Genomic DNA, 13,867 nt, shown 5'->3' with positions numbered 1-13,867 from the left:
GAGACAACACCTTGACGTTGTCCGTAGGGCAAGGGTGGAGGCGGTCGGAAGTGAATCACTATTCATATCCGACGAGTCCAAAGAATCGTACGACGAAGATACATCGAGACGGGCTCGGGACGGACTGCATAATAATATTCGGTGTAAGGAGAAGCAGTGCAATAAAACATACCATGAATTACTATGGTGTCTGGATACTTACGACTTCACCAGGGGCTTGTCCCTGGGTAACCACTCGTCGCCGCTATAGGCGGCCATCGTGGAGCAGCCCGGAAGGAGGGTCCTTCCCTTCTTGGACCCTTCGGCCTCCCCAGTTGGGGCGGCCTTCCTTTTCTTGTCTCCCTTGGCTGGGGGTGTCGGTGTCAAAAACGGCGGATCTCAGGTAGGGGGTCCCGAACTGTGCGTCTAGGCAAATGGTAATAGGAGGTAGGGGACACAATGTTTTACCCAGGTTCGGGCCCTCTTGATGGAGGTAAAACCCTATGTCCTGCTTGATTAATATTGATGATATGTGTAGTACAAGAGTAGATCTACCACGAGATCAAGGAGGCTAAACCCTAGAAGCTAGCCTATGGTATGATTGTTGTTCGTCCTACGGACTAAAACCCTCTGGTTTATATAGACACCGGAGAGGGCTAGGGTTACACAGAGTCGGTTACAATGGTAGGAGATCTACATATCCGTATCGCCAAGCTTGCCTTCCACGCCAAGGAAAGTCCCTTCCGGACATGGCACGAAGTCTTCAATCTTGTATCTGCATAGTCCAGGAGTCCGGCCGAAGGTATAGTCCGGCTATTCGGACACCCCCTAATCCAGGACTCCCTCAGTAGCCCCTGAACCAAGCTTCAATGACGACGAGTCCAGCGCGCAGATTGTCTTCGGCATTGCAAGGCGGGTTCCTCCTCCAAGTACTTCATAGAAGATTTTGAACACAAAGGTAGTGTCCGGCTCTGCAAAATAAGTTTCCACATATTGCCATAGAGACAATAATATTTACACAAATCTAATCTGCTGACGTATTCCGTAGCGTGACATCACACCATGACCAAGTCTTTATTCGAATCGTTTTACTGTTCTACCTCAGCGCGTTTAGCAAGGCAGTTTCCTTGGCACGTCTTGTCAAAGCAGAGATCGTGTCCTCTTATTTCGGGATTCTCATCAATACGGGCGTGGGTATCCCAACCGCGCCATTGATTACGGCGCTTGGGAGATAAGCGAGTTTTACTAGGCTGGTGGGGACGCATAGTCGCTTCCACCCATATAAGGGGATAAGGATCCACCTTTTCATCCACGCCTTCTTCCTCCTTTGCCTATCCATTTCCGCGCACTCGAGCTCCAGCGCCCAAGTCCGCACACCCCACCTCAACCTTTTCCAGCCATGTCCAGAGCGGGAGGCAAGTGGATGGTCTCCTCCGTCATGGAGGGATACATCAAAAAACTGAGGAAGGCCGGATACTTGTCTAATGACATCGCACACCTGCTTCCTGAAGAGGGGGAGCTCATCCCCACCCCTAGGCCCCATGAGAGGATGGTGTTCCTCCCCCATTTCTTCTGCGGAATGGGCTTCCCTCTCCACCCGTTTGTTCGGGGGCTCATGTTCTACTATGGCCTAGATTTCCACGATCTGGCCCCGAACTTTGTCCTCAACATCTCGGCGTTTATCGTCGTGTGCGAGGCTTTCTTCTGCATCCGCCCCCATTTCAGCTTACGGCTCAAGACTTTCAATGTCAAGCCGAAGGTGGTGCACGGCACCCAGGCGGAGTGCGGAGGCGCCATGGTGGGCAAGATGCCCAATGTCCTATGGCTCGAGGGCTCCTTCATGGAGTCCCTAAAGGGGTGGCAATCGGGGTGGTTTTACATCACCGAGCCGCGCGACCCTGAATGGGTCGCAGCCCCGAGTTCCGATCCGGACCCCCTACGCGGCTCACCTCCTGGAAAGAGATGGGCCTGTCGTGGGGTAAAAAAGGAGAGCTGACCGGACTCCAAACATGCGTCCAAACCTTGGTGGACAAGAAGCTCAAACTTGTCAACGTAGTCCAGGTTATGCTCATCCGTCGGATCCTCCCGTGTCGACAACGGGCTTTCAACCTGTGGGAGTTCGACCTGGCGCGGCACCGAACTCTGAGCAGGCTCTTCGACAGGATGTACGAAGATGCCTGGAAGGTGCTTTTCAAGGGCCCCGAGGCCCCCGCATCCGCTACCGAGGATCACGGATTCAGCACGCAGCGTCACGCTCATGCGGTAAGCTGTTTTTACCTTTTACAGGGTATTAGTCTTTCATAGTTTGACTCCATGCGGGATCTAAGCTCCCTTACCTTTGACAGGATTGGCAGGAGACGTCCGGACAGATCAACTGTCCAGCTCCTTTGCCCGAAGGCCCTACGGACGCTTGCTTGGCGAAGCTGCTGGTTCCGGCACCCTATGTGGTGCCGGAGAAGAAGGCCAAGAAGAAGGCCACGGGCACTCGAAAGAGTGCCCCGCGCCAAGAGGTGTCGGATTCATCATCCGATGACTCAAAGGCGCACTCCTCCCATGAAGACAAGGAGGAGGAAGAAGAGACCTCTCCCCCTCCAGCGGAGGGAGGGAAGAAAAGGAAGGCCGCCCCAACTGGGGAGGCCGAATGGTCCAAGAGGGGGAAGACCCCTCCTCCGGACTACTACACCAACGCCGACGACGGTGAAGAGGAGTGACCGCACAGGGCCAAGCCCCTGGCGAGATCGTAAGTATCCGGATACCAGAGTGATTCATAGCATTCCCCCATTGCACAACTTTTCCTTACGTCGAACATGTCTATGCAGTCCGCCCAAGGCCGGGCTCGACGAGTCATCGAGCGGCTCCCTGGATTCGTCGGATGTGAATTCGCTTCCGGCAGCTACCTCCCCCACCCTACGGACGACGCCGAGGCGGCGTCCCAACAGGTTCCAAGCCAGGAGGAGGAGATCCTGGAGGCGCCACAAGGCGACCTCCCGGACTCCAGGCGTGAAGGGGATAGAACCCCCAAGGGCTCCAAGTCCGGCTTTGAGCCGGACACCGCGCCGGAACCTTCAACGGTTCCGGACTCTGGTAGGCAGCCTCCTTCCAAAAGGAGCAAGCCTACCGAGCCGGTGACCTCCGTCCAACCGGAGGCACCGGACAATTTGCTGGAGGTGCTTAACGGTGCCTCCATCGACGAGGAGCACCGCACTATTATGAGTGTGGTGATCTAGAAGGTTCAGTCCGCCAAGAGAGGAATGACTGAAGCCTGTGCCAGCCTTCTAACAGGCTTCGAGGTAAGTAAAGAATATGTAAAAATATTACCGCATAGACAGTAACCCCTGATGCTCTGTTTGGCGTTCGGAAAGAAAAGCCGAATAGAGGATCTAATAACATTCGCAGGAGTCTAACATAATCAAGTCAATATGCGTATGCAGGCTTCGCTGCTGGCCTCTACTGCACTAACTGCGGAGGTGGATACGCTGAAGCAAAGCCTCACGCGGTCCGAGAACGAGCTCGGCCATGCCAAGAGGCAACTCGAGGAGAAGGAAGGTAAGTAATACCTTGCGCAAGTATATAGAGAAGATGTGGTTGCAAAAAAATGACAGGATCAACGTGCTATTATAGGGGCCACGACCGAGGTGGCAACCCATAAGAAAGCACTGTCCAAGGCCGAAAACAGAGCGGTCGCGGAGAGCACAGAGAGAGGGAAGCAGGAGGCGCGGGTGGAGGAGGTGCAGAAAGAGCTCCAGGCTCTCGTGAAAAAACACGAGAGTTTGGAGCTTGACTCGAAGATGCAAGCGTCCGAGCTTGCGGCAGCCCTCGAAAGCGCGAAGTCTGCCAAGGCTGAAGCCCAGAAAGCCCTCCAAGAAATTGGAGATATGAAGAAGATAGCGGCAGGTAAGGCATTCATTATGCAAAGCAAGCACGTGAAAGTGAATTACTTGTTACTTACCCGAGTCCGGAGCTCTCCAGGAGCATTCGCAGATTTGCCCCGTAGTGCGTCTGATACCGCCGCCTACTACCGAGTTGAGGAGGGGAGCTCGACGGAGAAGGTGTTCTGGTCTTAGTATGCTGAGGCCGGACACCTGGTGCCTTTGAGCGACCAGCTGAAGCAAATGGTCGAGCTCCACAAGGTGGCCGAACAGGCCATAAAGGGCCTCATAGTTCGGCTTTGGCCTGGAGAGGCTCTGCCTGGGAGCTACTTCGGGCTGGTGAGGCGGCTGGTGGATGCCTGTCCAGGGCTTGAAGTAATCAAGCGCTCCGTCTGCATCGAAGGTGCCCGTAGGGCGCTTGCCCGTGCTAAAGTGCACCAGGGCAAGATGGATGCGGAGAAGCTGGTGAAGGACGGGCCGCCGCCGGGCAAGGAGCATCGCGTCCCGGAAGCGTATTATGAGGGCATCCTGAAGGGTGCCCGCCATATAGCAGATGAATGCTCCAAAAATGTAATATTTGAGTAAACTCGCATTTGTGATCCTGTACGATGAAAACTTGTTCATATGCGCTGAGCAACGCTTTTGAATTTAAAATATTACCTTCTGTGCGGCCGTTTATCAAATTTGAGAGATGGCGAGTCGTTGACTTCTGCCCCCATGCTGCGAGTGCTGGGGTGTTCGGGATAAACATGAGCGCTCTTTTTCCCATTCTTGGGTCCTTCGAGGGAGGCACTCAACACAACGAACAAGGCAATCGGACTATAATGCTTGAACACTCTCACTTAGCCATAGAATTTTATAATTTTAAATTTCGGCGAAGCCCCTAGTGTTCGGAAGACCGAGTTCGGGGCGCTATCCACGCCTAGGCCGGACAAAGCCGACTCCTCGCTCTAAGCGACATAAGTCTTTAGGGACTCGAAAACCTCTCGAATAGCGACCAGCTCTCGCCTCATCATGACGGTCAGTTTTAGCTTTCTCTACTGAGGTGCTTAGCCCAGCTCAACTGGGGCACTATCGCAGTAGTTCTCCCAGTGCTACCTTAGCCGATATAACGAAACGTAAGGTACCAAAACATAGGAGCCGGGCAAACCCAACTATTGACCCAAGACATGATTCGGAGCCGATGCATATAATACTATAAGTTCGGGTGCCGCACTTGTGAAAGTGTTCGGACTTCTCACACCGTATTGTGGGGTACTTAAGCCCCTGGCGTATTGGCCGTACCAAAGTGTACGGGTGCAACATGTCATTAATGAACATATATTCGTAAAAAAGAGTAATGCAATAATAGACGGAAGCTATGCATTGTTTATTTAAAAAAGCAGCGATCAAAGCAGAACGATACAAATACTGCAATAAGCAAAAGATGGGACTATTTAACATGTCCTTTCCAGGGGCAAGCTGTGGAATGTTATGTGAAACAGGTATACTGCTCGTTATAGAGACCACCTTAGAGTTCCATAGTGTGGCGTAGTTTTCTGCTTCCCTGGTTGTATCGTTTGTGCGGCAATTGTACTGCCGGACAAGTCTTCCGAAGAATGGAGTCCTGAAAATAAGAGAAAATTAAGAAATCGGCGGCCCCTAGTGCGGTTTAAGACGCGTTTCAGGCGTGCCGTGATGGTGCCCCTCCCCTTGTGCCCATGGTATTTCCAGAGCGTAGTTATGTACGCGCAGCACTGGTTTCGCAAGTTCCCGAGGGCTAGGGTTGGGGCCGCATTGCTACGCTTGCTCTGAACGTGCCAGTCGGTCTTGTTGTAGGTTACTCCAGCGCGCTTGACGGTGTCCAGACGTTTAATGGCCGGACTGGAGAATTGCCTTGAGAGGCTGCTTTGTACTTCTGCTGTGATAGTCGCCGTATGCTCCTCCGTTCGAAGAGAGCGTTTGGTGTTTCCATTGACCGTGATGATGCCTCGAGGGCCTGGCATCTTGAGCTTGAGGTATGCGTAGTGCGGCACCGCATTGAACTTGGCAAATGCAGTTCGCCCGAGCAGTGCGTGATAGCCACTGCAAAACGGGACTATGTCGAAGATTAACTCCTCGCTTCGGGAATTATTCGGAGATCCGAAGACCACTTCAAGTGTAACTAAGCCTATACAGTTGGCCTCTACACCTAGTATGATGCCTTTAAAGGCCGTTTTAGTGGGTTTAATCCTCAAGGGATCGATGCCCATTTTCCTCATTGTATCCTGGTAAAGCAGGTTCAAGCTGCCGCCGCCATCCATAAGGACGCTAGTGAGGTGAAATCCGTCAATAATTGGGTCTAGAACCAATGCGGCGAATCCGCCATGACGGGTGCTAGTGGGGTGGTCCCTTCGATCAAAAGTGATCGGGCAGGAAGACCATGGGTTGAACTTTGGGGCGACTAGCTCCATCGTGTATACGTCCCTTAGTGCACGCTTCCGCTCCCTCTTGGGGACGTGGGTTGCGTATATCATGTTCACCGTCCGCACTTGTGGGGGAAAACCTTTCTGTCCACTGTTGTTCGGCGGCCGGGGCTCCTCCTCGTCATCGCTATGCAGCCCCTTGTCTCTGCTTTCGGCATTTAACTTGCCTGCCTGCTTGAACACCCAACAATCCCTGTTGGTGTGATTGGCTGGTTTTTCGGGGGTGCCATGTATCTGGCATGAGCGGTCGAGTATTCGGTCCAAACTGGACGGGCCCAGAGTATTTCTTTTGAATGGCTTTTTCCGTTGACCGGGTTTAGAGCCTCTGAATCCGGCATTAACTGCCGTATCCTCAGCATTGTCACCGTTAATGCGGCGCTTTTGCTTGTTGCGACACGACCTGCCACTACTGTCCTTGGTATCCGAATTACCAGGGCTCTTGGTCATGTTATTGTTGCGAGCTAGCCAGCTGTCTTCTCCCGCGCAAAAGCGGGTCATAAGTGTCGTGAGGGCTGCCATAGATTTCGGCTTTTCCTGTCCTAGGTGCCATGCAAGCCACTCGTCACGGATGTTATGCTTGAAGGCTACTTGGGCCTCTGCGTCCGGACAGTCGACGATTTGATTTTTCTTGGTTAGGAATCGTGTCCAGAATTGTCTGGCCGATTCCTCTGGCTACTGAATTATGTGGCTAAGGTCATCGGCGTCTGGTGGTCGCACATAAGTGCCCTGGAAATTGTCGAGGAATGCGGCTTCCAGGTCCTCCCAACAACCAATTGATTCTGCTGGCAAGCTGTTAAGCCAATGCCGAGCTGGTCCTTTAAGCTTGAGTGGGAGGTACCGACCAGGTCCTCTCAATGAAAGCACCAATGTCGGTGTCAAAACCGGCGGATCTCGGGTAGGGGGTCCCGAACTGTGCGTCTAGGCGGATGGTAACAGGAGGCAGGGGACACAATATTTTACCCAGGTTCGGGCCCTCTTGATGGAGGTAAAACCCTACATCCTGCTTGATTAATATTGATGATATGGGTAGTACAAGAGTAGATCTACCACGAGATCAAGGAGGCTAAACCCTAGAAGCTAGCCTACGGTATGATTGTTGTTCGTCCTATGGACTAAAACCCTCCGGTTTATATAGACATCGGAGAGGGCTAGGGTTACACAGAGTCGGTTACAATGGTATGAGATCTACATATCCGTATCGCCAAGCTTGCCTTCCACGCCAAGGAAAGTCCCTTCCGGACATGGGACGAAGTCTTCAATCTTGTATCTTCATAGTCCAGGAGTCCGGCCGAAGGTATAGTCCGACTATCCGGACACCCCCTAATCCAGGACTCCCTCAGGGGGGGGGGAGAACTTTCCTCTTCCTCCTCCTCGTTTTCATGCGAGGAGTGCGCTTCGGAATTATTGGACGATGAGTCTGATATAACCTTGCGCCGGAGACTCTTTCGGGTCCCCGTGGCCTTCTTCTTGGCCTTCTTCACCGGCACCTCGTAAGGCGCCGGAACTAGCATCTCCGTTAGGAGAGCATCTGCGGGATCTTCAGGCAGGGGGGCTGGGCAATTGATCTGCTCCGCTGTCTCTACCCAGTCCTGTTAATGGCATGGAAGCTTAGATCCAGCACATGATTAAACTGGGGCAAATAAATATCCTGTGGGATATAAAAAACTTACCGGATTGGCATGGCGCTTTTCGCTGAGTCCATGGTCCTTAGTAAGGGGAGGAGGTACCTCGGCGCCCTTGAACAGCACCTTCCAGACGTCCTTATGCATCGTGTCGAAGAGCTCTCGTAGCGTTTGGTGCTTGGCTGGGTCGAACTCCCACAAATTGAATACCCGTCGTTGACACGGGAGGATCCAGCGGAAGAGCATGACCTGGACCATATTGACGAGCTTGATTTTCTTGCTCATCATGTTCTTGATGTAGGTCCGGAGTCCGGTCAGCTCTACCGGGGAACCCCAGGACAGGCCCTTCTCTTTCCAGGAAGTGAGCCGCGTGGGATTCCGGATCGAAATTCGGGGCTGCCACCCAGTTGGTGTTGCGCGGTTCGGTGATGTAGAACCACCCCGATTGCCACCCCTTTATGGTCTCCACATAGGAGCCTTCGAGCCAGGTGACGTTAGGAATTTTGCCCACCATGGCGCCTCCACACTCTGCTTGCTGGCCGACCACCACCTTCGGTTTAACATTGAAGGTCTTCAGCCACAGGCCGAAGTGGGGCCTGATGCGGAGGAAGGCCTCGCACACGACGATAAATGCCAAGATGTTGAGGATGAAATTGGGGGCCAGATCATGAAAATCCAACCCGTACTAGAACATGAGCCCACGGACAAACGGGTGAAGGGGAAATCCCTGTCCGCGGACAAAGTGGGTAAGGAAAACTACCCTCTCATGGGGTTCGGGCGTAGGGATGATTTGCCCCGCATCTGGCAGCCGGTGCGCGATGTCCGCGGCCAGGTATTCGGCTTACTGTAGCTTTGTGATGTTCTCCTCCGTCACCATCCACTTGCCTCCCGCTCCGGACATGCTTGGAGTGGTTTGAGGAGAAAGACACGAACTTGGGCGCTGGAGCTCGAGTGTGCAAGAATGGATAAGCAAGGAGGAAGAAGGTGTGGGTAAAAAGGGTGAATCTTTGTCCCTTTATAAGGGCGGAAGAGGCGATGCGCCTCCCCACTTACCTGGTAAAATTGCTTTTTACTTGAACGCCGTAATTGATGGCGCGGTTTGGTTACCCATACTCGAATTGATGAGAATCTCGTGATAAGGGGACATGATCTCTGCTTCGACAAGACGTGTCAAGAAAACCGCCTCACGATATGTGTAGTGTTGGTTGAGAAAAACGGTTCGAATAATGACTAGGCCAAGGCATGATGTCATGTTGCTAAACGTGTCAGCAGATTAGATTTGTGGAGATATTATTCTCTTCACGGTGGTATGTGGAACTTGTTTTCCAGAGCTGGACACGATCCTTGTGTTCAAAATCTTCTATGGAGTATTCGGATGAAGAACCCGCCTTGCAATGTCGAAGACAAATCTGCGCGCCGGACTCATCGTCATTGAAGCCTGGTTCAGGGGCTACTGAGGGAGTCCTGGATTAGGGGGTCTCCGGACAGCCGGACTATATCCTTTGGCCAGACTGCTGGACTATGAAGATACAAGATTGAAGACTTCGTCCCGTGTCCAGATAGGACTCTCCTGGGCGTGGAAGGCAAGCTTGGCAATACGGATATGTAGATCTCCTCCCTTGTAACCGACTCTGTGTAACCCTAGCCCCCTCCGGTGTCTATATAAATCGGAGGGTTTAGTCCGTAGGACAACAACAATCATACCATAGGCTAGCTTCTAGGGTTTATCCTCTACGATCTCGTGGTAGATCAACTCTTGTAATACTCATATCATCAAGATCAATCAAGCAGGATGTAGGGTATTACCTCCATCAAGAGGGCCCGAACCTGGGTAAACATCGTGTCCCCCGCCTCCTGTTACCATCCGCCTTAGACGCATAGTTCGGGACCCCCTACCCGAGATCCGCCGGTTTTGACATCGACAATGAGTAGTATATATAGTCTAAGCCACAAAGGGGTAAGTGGGAAAGGGGATACATGGGCCTCGGGCCCTGTCCATGCGCGCAGGTAGGCGCCGGATGTCCGGGCTGGGGCCCGGCTGTTCGGCCGTTCACGGGGCGCCGGATGTCCGGGGCACTCGCCAGATGTCTGGCCTGGCGGTGGCCGAGACTGTTGCTCTCTGGATAGCTGCTGTCCGGATTTCCGGGGTTGGGCGCCAGATGTCCAGGCGTTGCTGAGGCGCCGGGTGTCCAGGGCTGGCACGGGATGTCCGGCCGCTGATGATGTTGGCCGTCTGTTGGGGCAACTCCTGTGCGGCTGCCCAGGGGCCGGATGTCCAGCCGTTGTAGCGTCAGCAGCTCCACCTTCTTCCGTCGTCGCTTCCAGGCTTCCCTCGCGGATGGTGTAGTTGTTCCTTGGCGCTTGCACTCCTCCTCCTCATCTGTAGTGTTCCGACAATACCTATGCATGCACACGAGTGGAGTGTCAAGTAGTATACCATCCTCGAAGGGGTCAAGTGAGCACGTGTAAAGGAGATGATTCACCTTTGTGTATGTGAAGTAGATGTCACATGTGTCACTCGCCGAACGGACTCTTGACATGGTGATGTCCATAGGATGCTCCGCATCATTCTTCTTGTCGCTCTCATCGAAGGGCCTCTTCTTGTGGACGTACTTGGCGGTTTCGTGCATTGACGGCTTGGGTTGATGCACGTAGACCTTCTTGGGCTTCAAGGGCTTGTTCCTCATGACGTTGCTTCTATTGTCGAAGGGCATCACTATCTTGTTATTCTTGTTGGTCTTGGCGTATTGGAGCTTGCTCCTGGACCAGAGGTTCATTAGCCTGTTGTCGTTGGCGTTCGCGTTCACGGAGACGGCCTTGTAAACCATTGCCATGGAATGGGTTTTGTGGAGCTTGATGAACTTCATGGTCTTGACAACGATGTGAACGAGCTCATGGAAGACTTGGATCCGAAGAAGATTGTGAAGAATGTCAACTTGAGTGGCTCCATCTTGAGTAGGACGAAGAGGTCGAAGAGAGGTTGACCAACAAGGCACGAATTTTGTCCATCCCTGCATTGCTCTCGTCTTTTTGTGTGTCAAGCTTATTGTCGAAGTAGGCTCCTGTACATTGATCAGATTGTCGCAAGTCGGTAGTGAGTAGATCGAGGCATTCACTCAATGCTTCATTCCCTTGATGCAAAGCTGTTTGCGCGCTGAAGAGGTGGTTCTTTGTGACGTAGTTGTTCGGGTCCTCATCTTGCTCGATGAAGAGTGGGTTGGTAGAAGTAGTTGGCCTATCCATCATGCCAAGCAAATATGTGAGTGGAAGAAATTAAAGGACTATACCAAATGTACCTGTTGAGAATGGATCAATGATCACTTGATAATGTAACAAGGAAATAGCACAATTGGTACCGGTTCCCGTCAATTTCTCACACCTACACAAATAAAGCATTTGCTATAGCTTGGTTAGGATGGTGGCACTAAACGTATGCAATTGTTAGTGAGACTCAATAATGTTGGAAAAGATTTCATGAATTCACAAATTCAACAAGTAGACCAATAGTAATATGTGGCACACGGGAACACACACACGGATAGATAGATGGGGCGGTGCAACCAAGGATGGAGCTCAAAATGTGGAAACCATGGAAAATGCTTTTTTGCACAACACTAGAGAGATGCTAGCACGATTGCACAAAAGGCGGATACAAGACTTGTGCACAACCTATAAGAAAAAATGCAATGACTTCTATCCCAAATATGTTATATGTATGATGTTCCAGTGATATGATCCAAGATGATCGAGTATAAAAATCTTAATGTTCTATGATGCTATGGTTCTTGCTTAAAAGCTCTTTGCTTATCTTTCTCTTTTGCTTAAAAGCTTGTTGGCTCTTTCTCTTTCGAGCTCTTTCATTAGCCACTTATGCAAAACTTCACGAACCAAGATAGCAATTGTGTATATGTGATTACAACCTTGTCACACAAGAGATGATACCAAGGTACGGATACCAAGATGATGTGATATATGCAATGAGATGATGATCACTAATGTGCACAAGTAGCGTTGTGACGATACTCAAAGGCTAGTCTTGATAGGTAAGTGACGCAATATGGAAGGCTAAGAGGTTAACAATGCAATGTCAAGGGAGAATGTACGAGAGTGTCGTCGAGCTTACCACCCTTGCATATGGTTGATGGTGTCAAAATAGTGAAGTGGTCGTTGCCAATGATGAGTCCGAGGCGAAGATGAGTGCTGGTGATGTCGTTGTCGAAACGTCCCTAAGTAGCCGAAACACGTTAGGAAACGGAAACCGCAACTCAAATTATCAAAACCAAATGTTTCAAAATTGTCAGAGTTGGTAGCGGGTAAGCGGTGATGGTTGCAGAAAGCGGTGGTAGTTTGTTGAGGTGCAAACTGGGGTTATGGGAGTAGTGGTGCGACAGGTGTAGTGGGCGGCTGAAGATTTTCGAAGAAAAAATTTCAGTTTTGTCAGGTTCGGTTGGACGTCTGGTGGAGGTCGGGCGTCCGATGCCTAGGCGATTTCCGGCACGGGATGAACTACTATGGTTCGTAGTGGAGAAGCAAATTTTGGTCGAAATTGGACGAATTTGCGGATGGAAATTGGGGAAATGATGGGGGAAAGCTAGATCCACTCATGTAAAAGCAAATCCATGGATCAAATCCAACAAAACTTTATCACACCAACATATCACAAAAAATTGGGGATATTTTTGTGGGGATTTTTGAAATTGGGACAAAACCAACAAAATTAGGCTAGAAAACAAGGGGTAGGGGCTCCAAATTTGTGATCATTCTTGGCTCATGATACCAAGATGATGTAGGGTGGATACCCTAGGGCTGATCTTTCACGATTCGGAGGGGATCCCACGATGAAAATGAAGGAAAATGAGAGGTGATATGTCTCCAACGTATCTATAATTTTTTATTCTTCCATGCTGTTATATTATCATTCTTGGATGTTTTACAATCATTTTATAGCAACCGTATATCATTTTTGGGATTAATCTATTGACATAGTGCCCAGTGCCAGTTGTTGTTTTTTGCTTGTTTTTTACCTCACGGAAAATCAATACCAAACGGAGTCCAAATGCAACGAAAAATTTTGGAGATTGTTTTTGGACCAGAAGACATCTAGTGGGCCAAAGAAGTGCTAGAGGGGATCCCTGAGGGGGCACAACCCACCAGGGCGCACCTAGAGGCCCGGGTGCACCCAGGTGGGTTGTTCCCACCTCGGTGGCCTCCCACACCGCCTCTTCGCCCGATAAATTCCCAAATATTTCAAAAACCCTAGAGGAGTCGATAGATCTGAAGTTCCGCCGCCGCAAGCCTCTTAGCAACAAAAATCCAATCTAGACCCTGATATGTCTCCAACGTATCTATAATTTATTATTGTTCCATGCTGTTATATTATCATTATTGAATGTTTTATAATCATTTTATAGTAATTTTATATCATTTTTTGGTACTAACCTATTGACATAGTGCCAAGTGCCAGTTGCTGTTTTTTGCATGTTTTTTTACATCATAGGTAATCAATATCTAACGGAGTCCAAACGCAATGAAACTTTTTGTGGATTTTGTTTTGGACCAGAAGATCATCCAACGGGCCGGAGAAGCGCCTAGGGGTGCTCCGAGGGAAGCACAACCCACCAAGGCACGCCTAGAGGCTCGGGCGCTCCCTGGTGGGCTGTGCCCACCTCGGGTGCCCCCCCGGACCGCCTCATTGCTCTATAAATTCCCCAATATTCCAGAAACCCTAGGGAAGTCGACGAAAATCAATTCCAGCCGCCGCAGAGTCCAGAACCACCAGATCCAATCTAGACACCATCACGGAGGGGTTCACCACTTCCATTGGTGCCTCTCCGATGATGCGTGAGTAGTTCTTTGTAGACCTTCGGGTCCGTAGTTAGTAGCTAGATGGCTTCCTATCTCTTGTTTGATTCTCAATACAATGGTCTCTTGGAGATCCATATGATGTAATTCT

Source organism: Triticum aestivum, chromosome 4A (assembly GCF_018294505.1).
Source record: "Triticum aestivum cultivar Chinese Spring chromosome 4A, IWGSC CS RefSeq v2.1, whole genome shotgun sequence".
NCBI classification, from domain to species: Eukaryota; Viridiplantae; Streptophyta; class Magnoliopsida; order Poales; family Poaceae; genus Triticum; species Triticum aestivum.
Note: the sequence above shows the minus strand (reverse complement) of the source record.